Source organism: Octodon degus, unplaced genomic scaffold (assembly GCF_000260255.1).
Source record: "Octodon degus isolate 3935 unplaced genomic scaffold, OctDeg1.0 scaffold00126, whole genome shotgun sequence".
Lineage (NCBI taxonomy): Eukaryota > Metazoa > Chordata > Mammalia > Rodentia > Octodontidae > Octodon > Octodon degus.
Window position 1 is genome coordinate 4,141,125 of NW_004524702.1, and position 17,795 is coordinate 4,158,919.

The 17,795-nt window shown below is 51.9% G+C and overlaps 1 long non-coding RNA gene across 1 annotated transcript in view; it reads left to right on the forward strand.

Annotated features, from left to right (window-relative positions):
- The first annotated feature begins 874 nt into the window (after positions 1–874).
- The window catches only part of LOC111812492, a 21,282-nt gene continuing 4,361 nt past the window's right edge, over positions 875–17,795 (forward strand). The window contains exon 1 of the long non-coding RNA XR_002817987.1: positions 875–889. This is a non-coding gene — a long non-coding RNA (uncharacterized LOC111812492). The remainder of the gene's footprint in view (positions 890–17,795) is intronic.

A 17,795-nucleotide genomic window follows, 5' to 3' on the forward strand; every position in this document is an offset into this window, starting at 1 on the left:
CTCTATGCTTGCACTTAGATGAGAACTGAGGATCGTGAGATTCATGGAAAGGAAACGAGCAGCTGCAGTGGGAGCCAGGAGCAAGGAGGGGCAGGCATTGTGCTTGGCGGGGACAGAGCTCCTGCTGCGTTGATGACAAGTGCCAGCGGTGACAGTGGTGACAGCTGCACAAGAGCACGGATGCACCTGGGCCATCGCGCTCTCCCACCTGGACGTCACAGCAGTAAATTCTGTGGAGTTAGGTCTCACCACAGGGAAACCCTGCAAGGCCAGAGGATTGATTGTGTTAGAATACTGAGGTTTTAGACACCTTCCATTTGAGCTGGCTTTGAGGGAGCTGCCTGGTTTGCCCTGTAGCATCCAAGCCTGTGCTGTGAGGCAGGGCCAGGCTGGACCCTGTGTTTCTAATTATACAGCCCCCTTGCTGGGGAGCAGAGGGTGCCTGAGATGGGGCAGCATGGATTTGGGGGCCTTCACACCTAGGAAGTCAGGTGTGAAAGCAGAGAAGCGCTGTTGCTGGGTCAAATGGCTTTAGAGTCATTTGTCTAAAGCCACACAGTCTGGCCAGGATGTGTGTGTGTGTGTGTGTGCGCGTGCGTGTGCGTGTGCATGTGCGGGTGTGTGTGCGTGTGGGTGTGTGCGTGCGTGTGTGTGCGTGTGTGTGTGTGGGTGTATGTGTGTGTGTGTGCGTGTGTACGTGTGTGTGTGTGTGTGTGTGTGTGTGTGTGATGTTAAAACCAGAAGTGCCAGAACCTGCGGCAGAGAGGGGATAGATGGTCAGGATTTCATGGCGGGGCAGATCCTGGAGGCGGCAAGGTTCAGTGTGGGGGATGCAAGCGGAGGAAGTGGAGGGATTTGAGGCCAAGGGCCTCAAGTGCAGAGAGGGAGAGTCATTTGTCTAAAGCCACACAGCAGGTCATAGGGAGAGAGGCTCCCAGGAGACTCAGGCAGGAAGCAGCTGTGACCAAGCTCAGGGCCATGTGGGCAAGGGGAAGAGGAGGCTGGGTGGTCCTGGCGGCAGCTGCAGCAGGAGGGCCACCAGGATGGAAGGTCCTGCCTCTCGTACACTTGGGCACCTCTGGGTGCCATGCCTGGAGCCAGGACATTGAAATGGAATGTGGGTGCTGGTGTGTAGGAGACACTTCCTGGACCTCGTCTCGGTCCAAGAAGCCAATATTTGTAATCCCAAAGTTACGTTATTGGAATCCCATGAAATTGATTCCAATCTACCACTTACAATGCAACCCACGGCGAAAATAAAGACACTAAATTATATCTTCAATGATCGGGGGGGGAGGGGAGGAGTCAAGGGGCTCTAAGTCCAGCCATGAAGATGGCTTTCTGGCACCAAGAGAGCTACCCAGGGCCTCACCCAGTTTTATTCAGTGGGGGAGTGGCTTGAGGATTAACTGAGAACTGTGGGAAAGAGACTACTATGAGCTGAGCTGGGTGGGTGGCCCACATTTACCTCTGCGATATGCAGAGAGGACATGCAGAGAGAGTAATCTGCATTATATAGTATCTAACGTTTTGATAAGTCTGGTGCTTCAGCTCTGGTGTAGCCTTTCAAGTCCCAGGAAGTCATAGCCTCTGTCTTGAGGCTCGATCCCAGCTGGCGGTGCGGAGCATTAGCTCTACTGTCCTGTCTCAACCTGGCTCACATTAAGGAGCAGCAGGTATAGGTTACCAGGGAAACACGCACACCACCTCCAAAGACTATCACCAGCACCTCAGCTAGACCAGTATACATTGCTTAAGGCCAACTGAAGGGTAAACAGCAGTCCTGGCCAGCTCTGTACAGAACAATACACGGGAATAGGGTCAGGCTCAGTCAAAATGGAGACAGTCGCTCTTCTTTCCAGGAGAGCTGCTCAGGTGGGCCTCCACACTGGTGCAGATCAGGTGGGCATCCACAGAGGGAACCGGGCCATGCTGGGTGGCCCGGCAGTGAGGTGGGGCAGCTGGGAGCCAAGCCAGGGTCAGGAGGGAGGCAGCGCTTGGGCACCTAGAGAGAGTTCATGGGGGTACAATGGCTGCAACAACAGAGAGCAAAGGACACAGCCAAGGGACAGGCTGGTGTGGGGAGCGCAGGATGGGGCTAGGGAGGCCCTGGATGGCTGTGTCCATGCCGTGGCTTGAGGTCACAATCTGTGCATACCTGTCATCCCAGCCACCTGGGAGTCTAAGGTAGGAGCACTGCAATTTTGAGCTGAGCGTGGGAGACTCACTGGGACACTGTTGCCAGAGGTGTCTGACAAATTAAAAATGGAAAGGACCATTCCCCTGTGCTGGCCAGGCCTGCCCTGCTCAGGCCCTTCTATGTGCCTTCTCCAAAGAGTTAAAGACATCATACCGCGGGGTCTGTGTACACCCGCAAGTACAGGGGCTCAAATCATAGCGGCTGAGTCTTGGGAGCAGCCCCAGGTCCATAGGCAGATGAATGGGCAAAGAGAACATGACGTTCACGCACAATGGAGTACTTCTCTGGCAAGAAGAAGGATAATTTGAGGTATTTTTAGGAGAATGTATGCACCCTGAGGCCATGACAGTAAGTGAGATAAGTCAGACACATAATCTTAAATACCGCAGGAGATGGCACCCCATCTCCTGCCAAGCCATCTCTTTGTCCTCTCTGTCTTACACAAGAAACCCAAAATATAAATAAAGGCTGGCTGGGGGGAAGTTCCCAGCAGCAAAGAGGCCTGGAGAGGCCAGAGGCAGGTCCAGCAGAAGGGCATGGTGGCCCCCCAGCCCTAGCAGACAGATGGCAGGAGCACGGATCCCTAAAGATGTACAGCGCCTTCTTAGCCCTCAGGTGCAGGGAGCCGTGACCCCCTGGGAGGGCTGTCCTCTGTGCACGGCTGCCCAGCGGCTGCAAGCTGGCTTTCTGAAAACCACAGCTGATTTTGAATAAAACCTTTGACTTAGAAAACATAGCCTCATGAAACAGGCTACTTTCTAGTCCCAGCCGGCCACCGCGTCCCTCCCATGAGCAGGGCTCTTGAGCTCGGCACTCCCCTGAGCCCCCAGAGGCAGGATTGCAGCAGCGCTGCCACAGGGTCTCATCCTAGTCTTGCTAAGCCCACCCACTCCTGGCCTCTCCAAGGCTCCTGCATGTTGGGGGCTGTCAGTTCACCCCACAGCGTCAACACCTTTGTTGCGGAGCACCCCATCTCCTGCCAAGCCATCTCTTTGTCCTCCTGCAGTCAGAATGACTGATCCTTCTGGAACCTGCATCTGATCCCAGCATCCCGCATTTGGCTCCTGCTGATGGAGTGAGGCTTGGGCCTACAGAGTAGCCTACGAGGCCTGCTGCAGTCAGGGGCCTGCTGACCACTCCGGCTCCCACTGCTGTCTGTGGGCAGCTTTCGGTTCCTGCCAAGAGCCTCTCACTTCCAGGTCTCAGCACCTGCTGACTCCTCTGCCGGCACGGTGGCTGTTGAGAGTGTGCAATGGAAAGTACAGGTCCTCTGCTGCACGGCATCGGCCCCGCTCCGCCCTCTGCCAGCCGACGCCCCCCGCTTTCCAGTTTCAGGAGACTCTGCTTCCTCTTTGCAGGACCCTTTCTCCTTTCTTTCATTCTGCAGAATTTGAAAAGGCAGACTCCTTTCCAAGGAATGTTAGGCACTGAAACAGAAAAATAGGGCGTGAATAACAAGCAGGTCTGGGACAGTAGTTTGAGCCACCTGGGAGGCATTGGTGCGGCCTCTTCCTGGTTCCCCATCACTGCAGTGGCCCCCTGCCCAGCCACCTTCCTTGTGCCCCTTCCCAGTGAGTCCCATGACGTCCTCCTCCTCTTTCCCTCTCCCACAGCCGCGTGCACTCAGGGTGCACACAGGGTGCACCCCGGGCTCTACCCCCAGGCCCCCACTGCTCTCAAGCATGGGGCCCCAGCGAGCTCCTCTCTGTGTCCTTGCTCTTTGCCCTCCTCAAGGGACAGGAAGTGGACTCAGTTCAGCGACACCTGCCAAGGTTTTAGCTCCCCAACACGACTGTTTATACAGTTGATTGCAGAATGCTGCTGGTCTCTTTGCAGGAAGGAAACCCAGGCTAGGATCACAGGTGTGAAGGTGCAGGGTCAAAGGGCAACTGAATCGAACCTAAGGAGATGGAGCTTGACAGGAAAGGAAGCACACGCCAGCTCTGATACTCAAGCAACTAGCTTTACAAAGAAGCCAGGTGGCAGGAGCTGCGAGGGGTGGCAGGGTAGAGGGACAACTGTTCAGGATTCAGGTTGCAAGTGGAAAAGCCGGGCCTGACCCATAGGTGGGTAAGAAGCAGCCGTGGGACACTTGCTAGAAAATCGATTGCAGAGATCCGACTGCCTCTGCATGCAGAAAGCAGATGGTGCCTGCACCCAACGCTCGGGAAGACTAAAGCGATGCTGTGGGGAGATCAGGTCTGGGTCAGAGTCCCACAAGCATAGACTATGACCACCAGGCACAGAACCTAGCTACCTCATGATGTGAGGAATGACAAGCCTTTTAGATGTGGGTAGTTGGACATGTGCTCCCACAGAGCCGGCCCTGGCCTTTTCTCAGAAGCTCCTCTGTCCTTTCTCAGAAGCTCCCCTCTGTCCCTAGTGTTTGCTGTCCAGGCCGACATGGGACAGGGTGTGCATTCCTGAAAGAAAGCGAGTTCCCAGCTACCTGAGGGTCACAAAAGGGGCCACTGGTTTGGCCCATTGCACGGGGGATTCCTGCCCTGGAAATGACCCTTCACAGACTCTCTTGGTCTCCAACAGAGTCAATTGTGGAACTGAAAAATGATGAGTGACCCTCATCTTGCCACTTCCAGCTCAGCGCTTGTCCAGAGGTGGTCATGACCGGAGTTCCCCAGCGTCCATCTCAACTGTTTATGAAGTTGGTCTTGAAGCAAGTTTTTAAATATTAGAAATGTGAGATGCCATAGGGACCTTCTGGGACCAAGTGTCCAGAGGGAAAGGAGGGGCAGAATCCTGGCCCCTGCTTGCCTGGAGGTCCTGCTCCAGGGAGGGTGGAGATGACCCTGGTACGTGGATGAGCTTCATCGGCCTGCTGGAGCAGCACACATTCGGCATCTTAACACCGCACAAGCTGCTTCCCTGAGACTGTGGAGGCCGGCAGTCTCCAGGAAACTTAGAGAGCTAGGAACAAGGTATTCGAGGGGGAGAACATCCACTTTTTGTTTCTTTCAACTTCTCTTGGCTAACATCTTGACTTGTGGCCTTATCCAATCTTTGCCTTTGTTATTGTCTTCCCTCTTTAGGAGTTCAAACTCCCCCTACCTTCCTCTTACATTCTTGGGATTGCATTTACCACCCCCAGGATAGTGTCTCCCCTGTAGGAACTTTGGCTGAACCGTGCCTGCAGGACCCCTTCTTCCGCTCTGTAAACCTGGACCGGGGGTGTTGGGGGTCATTATCCACCATGTTTGAGTGGAGCTCTGGCTTGGGTGCACCGTGGTTGGCTTCAGTATGAAGGTGGCAGGAGTGGAAGCCCTAGGGTGGCAGGCTCAGTCCACAGAGGCCACATTGGTGGCTATAGATTGCAAAGAGAGGTGGGTCCCTGGTGTCTCAGGGAGTGCAGGGCACTCCAGTGTCACAGTCAGGAAGACAGGCACAGCACGCTGCTGAGATGCAGGCTCACTGGTGGCCTACAGTCTAGCTGTTTCTTGCTTTGTTTAGATTTGCTTTCTATTTTCTATTGTTTTAAAACCACTCTGCTAAAATACCCTGAGAGGTCCAGGAAAGAAGTTCTTTATCAAACATCAGTTTCTATCCCCTGTAACTGAGAGAAGGTGGGCTGGTTTCTATCACCACTCACCTGCAGCCGCAGATGGAAAGAAGCATCTAAGTGTGGATGCAGCAAGCGGGGTTTTCCACTCAGAAAGATCTTAAGTGGTTATTCCCTGAGCTATTTAGGTCTTAAAGAAGGAAAATCCTTGAAAGCAGTTCCTTATCAGCCACAAGATAACTTCAGTCTTATTTGGCCCAGCAGCTAGCAGACCTTATGTGAAGGCGGGCGTTCCGCTTTCTCAGAGCAGAGTTGTGGGCCAAGATGCTCCGCAGGAAGTAGAAAAGTTGCTACCCTCTGCAGAAAAGGAGGATGTACCAAGAAGATATAATTCTTGAGACGTTTCAGGGTGTGCCAGCCCCTGCGAGCAAATGTTCTCTCCTGCCGCACTGTTGGCGGTTCCGTGGCTCTGAGCCCTGCCTAGCGTCCAGCAGGCACTGGCTCGTATGAAGTCTCGCTGCCCCAGTCCTGGGATGTTCCAGCGAGGTCCCTCAAGGGTCAGGCCTCAGGCCTGGGCTTTGCTCCCTGGCAGGGCCCTGGTGATAGGTTCTGGCCCTAGTACGAATTGCTGAATTATTACGGTGGCCATGGAACATGGCTGAAGCCCCCAAACAACAGCTTATCTTGCTCTTTCTTCCCCACCTCAGTCCTGGATGCAATTTCCTCTCACCTTTCCGTGCTGGTTGGGAGACCCCAATCAGCTCCTTGCATGTAACTGAAACTGCCCCTCAGCCTCCACCCCTAGCAAAGGTCTATAAAAGTGCCAGCCTTCTTTTGTCTCAGGTCAGGGGACCCCCATCTCCCTGCTAGCCTCTCCTGGTCTTCAGAGTCAATAAAGGCCTCTTTTATCTTTCCTATCTCTTTACTGCTCTGCCAAAAAACCTAACACCTGGCAGCACACACGCCTCAGGCCTCAGGCAGCCCAGGCCCCCGGAGCTGCTGGCTCCAGTGAGGACTCCCTCAGTTGGGGGTCAAAGCCAGACGTCCCCAGGGCATGAGTGAGGGAGGAAGGGCAAGGAGTGCTGGCCCAGCCCTGCCGCAGCTTCTGGGTGAGGGGCGAGGTGGCTCACTGCCGGCGTCCTTCATGCTTGTCCCGGCCATGGGTCAGCAGGACAAGCCAAGAGAAGCACGTCCCTTGTGGGCACACTGCTTGAAAGAGCGTACTCCCAGTTACAAGAGGACCCTGTGCTGGATGGCTGACCCACAGCTTGCCAGTGACCATGGTGTCTGCTAGAAATGTGTTCTGAGAGCTTGTCAGTGTTCCTAGCCTGGCACCCCGCAGCTGTGGGAAGCCACACAGTAACTGTGGAGTAGTGTGGTTGTGGTCACGGTCTCACCGTGTGTGTGTACACCACAATATCTGATGTGCCTTAAATGTCTATGGTGTTTGTCGATCCTAATTCAGTAAGCCTGAGACGGGGGGCAAAAAAGAACTCGCCTTGGAGAGTCGTGACCTGCATGGCCTCAACCAGATGTTCAAGGCACGAAGACAAAGGGCGAGAGAGCAGTGGCTTTCTTTGTGGTCTTCTTCCTGCAAGCTTGTAGCCCCTTTGTACTCACGAGGAAAGCATGAGGCCAATTCCAGTTGGGAGCTAGTCTATAAAACAGCCAATCAACACTGCCCACAGCAGCCTCCTTTGTCAAAAGCACAGTGTCTGAGAAATAGCCACACCAGAGAGAAGGCTGAGCACAGCGGGACGCCCCAGGAGCAGCACGTGACCGCTGGACAGAAGCTCGAAGACTGATAAAGCTCAGCTCTAGTTAGCAATGGCGTCAGCAAAGTTGGTTCACTAATTATAAAAGATAAAAGTAAGGAGTTAGCAGTAGAGAAAATGAGAGGTAGGGTGTACGAGAACTCTCAGTACTATCTTTGCCATTTTTCTGTAAATCTAAAATTGTTCTATTTTTTTTTAAATCCATCCCCTGCATGCAGCCTGCATCCTCACTGTTTTCCAGCTGTTAATTGGTCAGTGTGTGAACAACTGTTCGGTGGGTCTGAGGCTTTTTCAAGCTCAGGTTTATAACTGACTGTGGGGCCACCTGCACGAGTGCACAGCCGCCTGGTGCTGTCCCCCCAACACTCCCAGTGCTCCCCATGGCCCAGTCCCTGCTGCTGGACTCTGAGGGGCTTCCTAGAATCAAAGAAGACTGTGTTGGCCCAGAGTGGCTCTGGGCCTCAGTGGGCACAGGGATCGAGATGAGGCACGTGGGGCGGACGGGATCCTGCGAGGAGATCCGCGCGTCAGAGCTTGGAGCTACTGATTCATTTATTCAAGATATACTCTAGGTGCCTCCTGTGTGCCAGATCCTTTATGAAATGTTACAAGTAAAACAAATTAAATATTTGTTTCCAATTGCTACATCCAAATGATGTAGCACTCGCCTGCACTACCAACATACTGAGCTTTGGGACTAACTTTCCCTGCAGGAGGGGCTCCCCTTGGGGTCTCCCCAGTAGGAAGTAGCATCTTTCTGTGGCCCTCAAGGCCTGCAGGCCAAGCAGTGGGTACCATAGTTTGGCTGTGGAAAGGTCTCCAAAGGTCTATGTTGAAGGCTTGAGCCCCAGCCTGTGGCTTTATTTGGGGATATGGGGAAGCCTGTGGGAGGTGGAGGGAACCTTAGCTCCTTGGGAGGAGCGCCCCAGGACTTTTCATGGCCCCACTCCCTGGTTCCGGATGTGAGTGGTTTTCACTGTCGCGCAGTTCTGCTACAATGCACTGCCCTCACCAGAAGCCCAGAGGAGCCAGGTGCGCGGTCCTGGACAGGAACCTGCAGAGCCCTGAATCAAGTCAACCTTTTGTCCTGATAATGATTGGCCTGCCCTTGATGCCTTTTCTTGCCTTATTGCACTGGCTAGCATTTCAAGTAGCCTCGCCAACAACAGTGGTGAAAATGCACAACCTTGCCTTGTTTCCAAGAACGATACCACCCTCAGCCTCTTTGAAGATGCCCTCCATGAGGCCGAGGAAGCACATGCCTAGTCCTGCTCTGTCAAGCATTTTTATTACAACTGGATGTTCGGTTCTGTCAGTCTTCATCGATCAGTACAATCATATGGTCTCTTTTGCCTCTTAACAATACAGATTATACTGACTGTCAAATGTGGAGCCAGCTTTAGACACACAGAAAAAAATTCATTTTTTTCATTTGGTACATTTATTTTGTGCAAATGTGGCTAAATTCCATTTACTATTGTTTACTGAGGACTTTTGTGTCTATGTTCCCAGTGTCTAGTTTTCTTTTACTTTTTGTACTTTGTCTTACTTGAGCATCAGGGTCTTGTTTAGTGTCTGGCTTCATGACATGATCTGGGAAGTACCCTCTTCTGCTTTCTGGAAGGGATTGTTAAAAACTGACACTAAAGCTTCTTTAAATGCTTAGTAGAATTTTCCAATTAAGTCTTCTGGTCATGAAGACTTTATTGTGACAAGCTTTATAATTTATAATTTAAACTGCATTAATAATTACTGTACTATTTATGTTCTATTTCTTTTTAAAAATGTATTTAGGACAGGGTCTGCAGGGTCTCACTACATAGATAGGACTCATGGTGATTCTCCTGTTTTCTGCCTCCCAAGCGCTCGGATTACAGGCACGTTGACACCATGCCCAGTCTCAATCCCTGTCTCAGTGTGCCTGGGGGCGGGGCTGGCGCAGCCGCTGTGCTCTGCCTAAGCCGGAACTTCAATCTGCTGAGCTGTCTGGCAGGCCCTTCATGTTCTCTATTTCATCTTGGGTGAGTTTGGGCAGTTTATGGGTTCTGAGGAGCCAGTCCTAGATGTTGTCATATACAGAGAGCCCTCCCTGCCCTTGCCTTGACCCATGAAGTTTCTATTTGTGATCCCATGGAAAAATTATTGGAACCCTACTGAATTAATTCCAATCTACCACCTCCAGTGCAACCCGTGGGAGAATGAAGACCCTGAGGCATATTTGTAGCAGTGGGGAGCCCCGGGCCCCTGAGCTCAGCCGAGATGATGGCTAACCAGAACAAAGGCCTCGACCCAGGGCTGAACCGGGTTGTATTACTTCGTGAAGAAGGAGGTGCTCGGGGATGAGTGACTGAGAGGCAGGAAGTGAGTGAGAGCAGCGAGCTGGGCGAGGAGGGAGGCCTGAGGTCACCTCTGCAGTAAGAGAGAGGAGGATGCGCAGAAGGGCTCGTCTGCATGACACAGCCAAGGGGGTGCGGTGTTTGGGGCCCGTGCCTCAGCTCTGGTGCGCCAACTTTACCCCTGGGCAGCCGCAGCCTCTGTCTCGAGGCTCATCCCAGCCTAGCAACCCTTCATCCCGCCCGGCCTGGCTTCACGTGTTTATTTGGGAGCTATGGGGACGCACTGCCCTGTCACCCTGCTTCGAAGACTTCCCATCCGCACCGGGGCTGGACCGATCTGCATTGCTTAAAGCTGATTGAAGGGATAAGGACACATCGGGACATGGACACAGGCCCGGGCTCAGCCAGCACGGAGACCACTGCTCCTCCTCCAAGGAGAGCTGCCTGGGGGGCCCCACGGCTGCATGCACCAGGATAACCTACATGTGCTATCCTTGTTATCACCTGCTTCATTCTTGGTACTAGTGATTTGTGTCCCCTCTTTTTCTCTTTGTGAATTTGCATAGAGATGTAGCCTTCTATTCCTTTGTTGAAGCACCAGCTTGTTCTCTTTAGCTTATTTTTCTCACCAACTTTTCTCAATTGCTCCCCTTTCATTTTCGTAGATTATGTTCGTACCCAAAGATAAGAATTCATACTTCAGAGCATACTTAGTTGACCAAAAGATTATATGTATTCAAGGCATAAATCATGATGGCTTGACATTATATAGTGATTGTCCCAGTCAAATTAACACACCAATCACCACCCAAGCTTTACTTTAGGTCCCCAGGACTTTTAAACCTGGGAGTTTGTACCCTTAGGCCAGCCTCTAGTGCTTATCCAGTCCAGGGTTCTACTTCCTGTAGCTCTGATTTCAGCAAGAGCAGACCACGCCTGTCTCGCATTCCCGTCTTACTTCACTCTGCACCGTGTCCTTCGGGTCCTCCCACGGTGCTGCGAATGGCAAGATCTGCAAGCAGCCCTTGCACTAGCTGCATAATATTTCAGCGTGTGCCCCTGTGTGTACTCGTGTGTATTGTACATTTCTTTATCCATTTATCATCAGTGGTCATGTAGGCTGTTCGCATTTCTTGTCTGTTAAGAATAATGCAACAATAATGGTCGCTACCTCTTTGAAAAACTTGCTCAGTTTCTTTTGGAAATACCCCTGGAGGTGGGCTTGTGGGTTCTCGGGGAATTCTAGCCTGAGTACTTCTAGGACCTTCCACATGTGGACATGCCACTTTGCATTCCCGCCTCCAGGGTACCAGGGCTCCTCTTCCCGCATTCTTGCCAATGTTGCTTTTTATCTTTTTCATAATAGCTAACAGTTATGAGGTAATATGCCAGTGTGATCTTCATTTGCATTTCTCTGGTGACTAGCGACAACATCTTTTCACATTATCTATTGGCTATTTGTCATTTTGCATTCTTACAAATAGTGGATGTTGGGGCCCGGGAGATGGCTCAGTGGAATAAGTGCTTCCCTGGCAAGTGCAAGGGCCTGAGTTCACGCCCCAGTTCCGGCAAACAAATAGTGGATGTTATGAAGATATGCTTATCTATGAGGCTTGGCCATATGTTCTTTTTATTTATTTATTTATTTATTTATTTATTTATTTATTTTTGAGACAAGGTCTTGCTGTGTAGTTCGGGCTGACTTCTTTCTTTCTTTTCTTGCTTTTTCTTTCTTTCTTTTTTGGTACAGAGTCTCACTCTGCAGCTTGGACTCATAGTGATCCTCCCGTTAGCCTCCCCGCACTGGGATTACAGGTCTGGGCCACCATGCTTGGTTTCAGTGGCCAGCTTGGCGTGGAGCCAACATGGCATACAGTACTGTGGTTTGAACCCAGGTCCTTGTGCTTGCCAGGCAGGCACTTAGACGGCTGAGCTACCTCTCTGGCCCTTCAGGCTGATCTTGGCCTGACTGTGTACCTCAGGATGGCCTCAGACTCTCAGCGGTCCTCTGGCCTCAGCCTCCTAGTGTTAGGGCTCCAAATTGTGTCATTTTCAATACTTCCTCTCAGGTGACATCATCAACCATAAATCTGTGTTTTGCCCCCAGGAAGGCCCTGCAGGCTCACTTACAGCGATTTCCTGTTTCTGTCTCAAGTTGCTGCTGACTTCCTTTCCGCCTCTATCCATCTGCCTTCTCTGGACATTTCTACGAATGCGATCAGGTCTCACATGGCTTCGTGTGTCAGGCTGCGTTCGAAGGCCACAGCTCCCGGTGCCTGCATCAGTGTCACTCCTCGGGGTTGTGCAGCAGCACCCCACTAGACAGTACACGTGCACTCTAACTACTCACGAGCTGGGAGATTCTGAGGTCATTAGGAATGATGCTGATGTAATTGTGCCTTTTGTGCACATATGTTTTTAGCTCTCAAGGATATGCACTTACAAGTAGACCTGCTAGGTCCCCGGATAACTCTATGTTTAACATCTAAAAGAAACGTTGAACTGTAACATTTCAGGGGCTTGTGCTGCCACTCTTGCTGGCATTCTCTGTTGTATGTCTGATTTATTATGCCATTCTAGTGGTGTGAAGTGGCATCTCATTGTGGTTTTAATTAGCAGATAGACTTCCTGAATGACTAATGATAAGGGACATCTTTCATGCTTCCTTAGCCATTCATATATCTTCTTTGGTGAAGCGTCCGTTCACGTATTTGGCCTACCTTTTGTTGAGTTCTGTTTTCTTCATAATGAGTTGAAAGAGCTCTTAGTCAATGTGACATACAAGTCCTTGGTCAGTTATTGTTGTTATTATTATATTCTCCCAAACTATTTCTTCTCTTTATTTTCTTGATGCTGTCTTTTGAAGTGCAAAATATTTTAAATTTTAGTAAGGTCCCTCATCAAGCTTTTGGATTTATAAAAAAAAGCTTTTGTTGTTATATCTAAGAAATGTTTGCCTCATTCAAAGTCCTGAAAGTCTGCTTGTGTGCTTTCTTCTAAATGTGTAGTTGTTTTAACTTTCACATTTAAATCTATGATTCACCTTGAATTTTTGTGTACAGCGTGAGGTGAGAGTCCAAGTTGATCTTTTCGCACACACGTGCTGTGACACAAGCTCGCTAGCCCTGGTAAGTGTACAGAATCATGGAATGCTCTGACCATAGCTTTTATTCTGAAGGGTATTTATACAGCGTCAGCTTTGATGATATAGCTTGATATTTCATTTCACGGACTTAGTGTAGCAATGACGTGTTTCATGATTGTTCCTCAAAAGAAAGGGTCCCGATCTGTAGCATCTGCGGACTTCTCTGGTGTAAAGAAATCCTCTAACCATGTCCAATTTCTCACACCCATGTGCTAGAATTAATGGAGCTGGGAGAAATCACACAATTGGTTCCTGGGTACTTCTTCAATTTTCCAAGGTCTTTTTTTGCTTATTGGCCTTTTTATTTTCAGTAAACAAAAGTTGCAAAACCACTGGGAAGCAGCAGCCTGTTTTATTTTCTGCTATAGCCCAACGCTGGTTCTCTGGGGGCTTCTGTTGTCCCCCACCCTGAACACAGCCCTGGGCCTTGTCTCAGCAGTGTCTGTGTGGCTGTGTCTGACGCTGTCTAGCACACCGGCTTTCAAGGTAACTCCTAGATCTGCTTCCTGAAGGAGATAAAGAAAATCAAGTTTTGGCAAAGAAGAGAAGCAGAGAGTTGCTTGAACTTCTGCAATTTTGTACAGACAGATATTTGAAATCAGAACAATGGCGGTGACTTCCCCTTTTCACCCCTTCTCAGGAACCCATGAATAAATTCAGAAAGTGCTGAGGGCCAAAATAGCTGACTTGACTCACTGGCGTGATGACAAGTGTGGGTGACCACAGAGCATCACCTTCCTGTGGGGGCTGGGGCCAGAGTCGTGAAGCCAGCAGTCCCTGGGCAGGAGTCTCAGTCAGAGACGCAGCCCACCCTCCTTGGGGGGAAAACCTTTTAAGAAGTACTAATAAAACTAAGGGGTCATTTGGGGAAGATTCTTTTGGTCAAGTAGCTACTAAGGGCTTTTGTGTAGCTCTGTGGATCCCAAAATATTTTCCTCAGTCCAGGGAAGAGATTTTCCTCACTGGGGAAAAGTGAGCCATGAGTGGATGGAGGGCACTGAGCGCGGCTGGAACAAGATGGTTTTGGGTGACTGTCACGACTTCACAGGACCTCTGTCCAAGATCTTTGTAACCATCTTTGTTCTAACTGCTCCCTGAAGCTTAGCAGGAGATTGGAAGGGAGGAGGGAAGGGGAGAGGGAGAAGGAAGGAAGGAGGGGGAGAGAGAGAGAGAGAGAGAGAGAGAGCGCATGCAGGGCCTCCTGCCTTCTAAACGGCTGCCTCTGGAAGCCTTTGTCCAGGTGCACATGCTTCAGCGTGGTACTTGCTTGTGCACCTGCCCAGGGGGCTGGGCTTCCTCAGATCTTCATCCATGTCGCGCCTTCCTGGAATGCTCACCCCATCTCGTGCCCTTGAGAAACGCCTGCTCATCACTCTCTCTTCTGTGTGTTTCTCTCCTGCTTGTCTTTTCTTTCTTTCTCCGTTTGCCTTCTCACTTCATTGGTCTTGTGTTTCCCAAGGGTTCCATTTCCTTCGGATGCCGTGACACGAGCTGGCTAGCCCTGGAAAGTATACAGAATCATGGAAGGCTCCAGCCAAGGTCACAGTCCCCTCTGTGGTGGGAGCTATGTTGCCCATAATCTCTTGCCCTCAGGGCTCCGGGTTGGCACAGTTGAGAGAGGTTGGAAGGGAAGGAGCCATGGCTGGGGAGCTGTACTATGCAGAGGTAGCGGTGTGGGCCCTGTGCTGGCCACGGATGCCCTGGACACAGTCACCTGCAGCTTCTATGGTCCCTTCCTGGACACCCCCAAGGCCTGGGCCGGATACATGGGGCTCTCGTGGTGAGGGTCAGCCTGCCTTGGAGGTCACAGTGCCAGCACACGTGGCCATGGGAGGCCCCATTTTGTCCTTAGGGGCCCTGTCTCTGCTTATGCCTCATGTAGCTTTGCTAGGCCGTGTGGGGGTCTGACCTCTAGAGGTGGATGCCCTAGGGGGCAGAGAGTGTCCAGAACCCCACCGCAGCACTGATTACAGTCTGACGTTCACATGGATTTGCTATCCGAGGCCTCGCAAACTTGCCCAGTTCACAGTGTCCCCAGTTTCCCTGCATTCTTCCTTTATTGCTGGACCACAGAAATGCCAAGCAGTGCCACTTCGGCAGTGATTAGGTCCAAACCAGTCAAGTGCCTTTGTTCTGGCAGAGGAAGAGCTGTTTAAAAAGAAAATGTAAGTACGGTAGAAGAAAGATAGTACCTGACTGTATTCCTGAGCAAAGACAACAAAAGGCCACACGCCCCCACCGGACAGCCCAGCCTCACTTGCCCTTCCGTACCGCAGCGCACAGCGGCCTGGTCCAAAGCCGCCATGGACACCCCAGAGCCAGCCTGGTCAGGCCCAACCCGGTCCCTTCTGTCCAGGCTTCTGTCCCCTCGCTGTTCCTCGGCTCCTACCGAGGAAATGACAAAGGGAAAGGAAAAGGCCGGAAATACCGAGCAGCTTCCGAGAAAACCCTCCTTGCTCTTGCAAAGCAGAGATCCGCTTCCGTGGAGCTGTGTCTGGGCAAGGCAGTAGCTGTGCACAGAAAGTCGTTTTCTTTGTAAACCTTTGCATCCAAAGCAGTCCCTGGCACAGGACGCAAGCTGTCCGCTTGAGGTGTGCAGGTTAGGGGCAGCGCGAGCGTGCGCGGAGGCGAGTGCGAGCGCGGCCGCCGTCGAGGTCTCTCTCTCTCCCTCGCCAGTTCTGCATCGTAACCACGGAAAAGCTGAAGATTTTCTCCTGCCAGGCGGGGTGGTGCACGCTTGCCATCCCAGCCCTTGGAAGCGGAGGCAGGAGAATCACTGCAAGTGTGAGGCCAGCCTGGGCTACACAGCGAGACCCAGCCTCAGAAAAGCCCGCAGTTCCAAACCCAAGCACCGCGCGTTTCTTCTGATCGGTGCGCAGCCAGGCGTCACCACCAGATACTGCGACCACCTTTTCATGTTTGGCGACAGTTTCACATACTGGGTTATTTTGTAAACACTGTACACAAAGAATTTCATTTAAGTCGTAGCAGCCACTCACGCGACACAGTGCGCCGGACACCTTGTTTGTGCCGTCCACGCACTGGCTCGTTGACCCCCGAGGCAGCCCCGCCGGGTGGGCGCTGCCGCCTCACTGCTGTCTCCTTCGCGAAGGCGGAGATGAGTCATCTCAGGGAGGAGGAGCAACTTCCGCAGCCCATGCCAGGCTGCAGACCTAAGTCAGAAGTGCGGTGTCACCCTGGGAATAGAAGGAGATATAGGACAGAACAGAAAAAATGTACCCAAGGGCGGGAAAGGAGTCCTCACACTACATTAAATCACGTAAACCAAAGCACACAATTTGCTTTATTTTATTGATCTGAATAAAGAGGCTATGTGCAGCGAAGTGTGACATAAACAGGCTACCATGCAGGCCCTGCAGAGATGGAAGGGATGTGCAGTGACTAAAGCATGGGAATAAAAGCCAGGAGCTGCAGCCAGAGCTTGCAAGGGAACAGGTTCAGGACAGGACACGTGATTTGTAGGATTATTTCACAATATTCCCCCAAAATGCCAAATGCAGAGGAGTGTGGGAGGTCTGTCCGCACACCGAGATGCAAAGCGTCCACTTGAGGGCCTGGGTCCCTCGGGAGCACCCCTGGAGGCCTGCAGCCTACAGTGGTGCCTCACACGGATCCGTATCAAGGATCTGCGAGGCCGCAGTGGGAGCCAGAAGGTCCTCAGTGCGGGGCGAAGGATCGGTGCAGGCAGGCTGAGGGATCCGAGCGGGAGCCAGGAAGTCACGCTCAAGGGAGGCCCAGAGCTGCCCTGGAAAGAACCACAGCCGTCCTCAGCGACAGCAAGGACCCGAGCTCTCTGGACGATGAGGACAGCTGAGCGCATGTCAGGAAACCAGCATGACAGGCGCCTCCAGCATCAGCAGCAGCACCATCTTCCCCTCCAGGTCTCCTTCTGTGTGGTGGGCAGCAACCTCCTGGGGGGGGCCCTCCGCACCCAGCACCACGCTGGTCCAGTTCAGCCGGTTGCTACAAGCTGACCGTCGGGTAATCCACCACACCAGAACGTACAAAACCTCTTGCTAATGAGTAATACATGACATTAAAGCTAGTTTAAAAAATGGCCCCAAGTCTGCAGAGGTAATTTACAGGGCAAGAAACTCACAAGTGTAGCAAGCATAGCCAGAGCAGTGCAAAGGAAAGCAATTCTGAGTGTCACCTTGCTTGTTCAACTACCAGAGACCAGAAGCAGCATCGTGCCAGGAGCTGGTGGGCACGCAGGGAAAGAGCCTGGTGCGTGACAGACTGGGCTCGTTTGCTTCTTCCAAGCCTGGATGAGCACACTGCAGCATTATTTTCACAAGCAGAGAGTTGGAGACAACCTTGGTGCCTCTTTCTGGAAGAGCAGATCTGTAGAACACGGAAGACACATTCTGTGAAGTACTCTGCAGCAGGCAAAAGGGATAGGCTGTCCTACATGGCAACAGGGATGATCTTCCCAACCGAGTGCTATGCTAAAAAAGTAAAGAACAGACCACACTGACCTATCTGAACAATTCTACACACCACACAGCAGCACGTAAATTTCACCATGCACAGAAGAAAATGATACATGTTAAGCACTCTGGAATGGGCCTCTGGTTTGCTCACGATGCAGAAGTTGGTACCAAAGTTGCCTTTCCACTGAAAGCAGGAGGCCGCTGTTGGCAGGTCTGTGGCAACAGGAAGCAGGCGGTCATTATCCGTGAGGAGATGGTGGCATGGGGGGTGGCTTCCTCCCTGACCCTGAGCCTCGGCCCAGGGACCCTCGCCTGCTCCGGTGCAGGGAGGCGGGCGCAGGCAGAGCTGTGGAGGAGCGCAGCGGCCACTG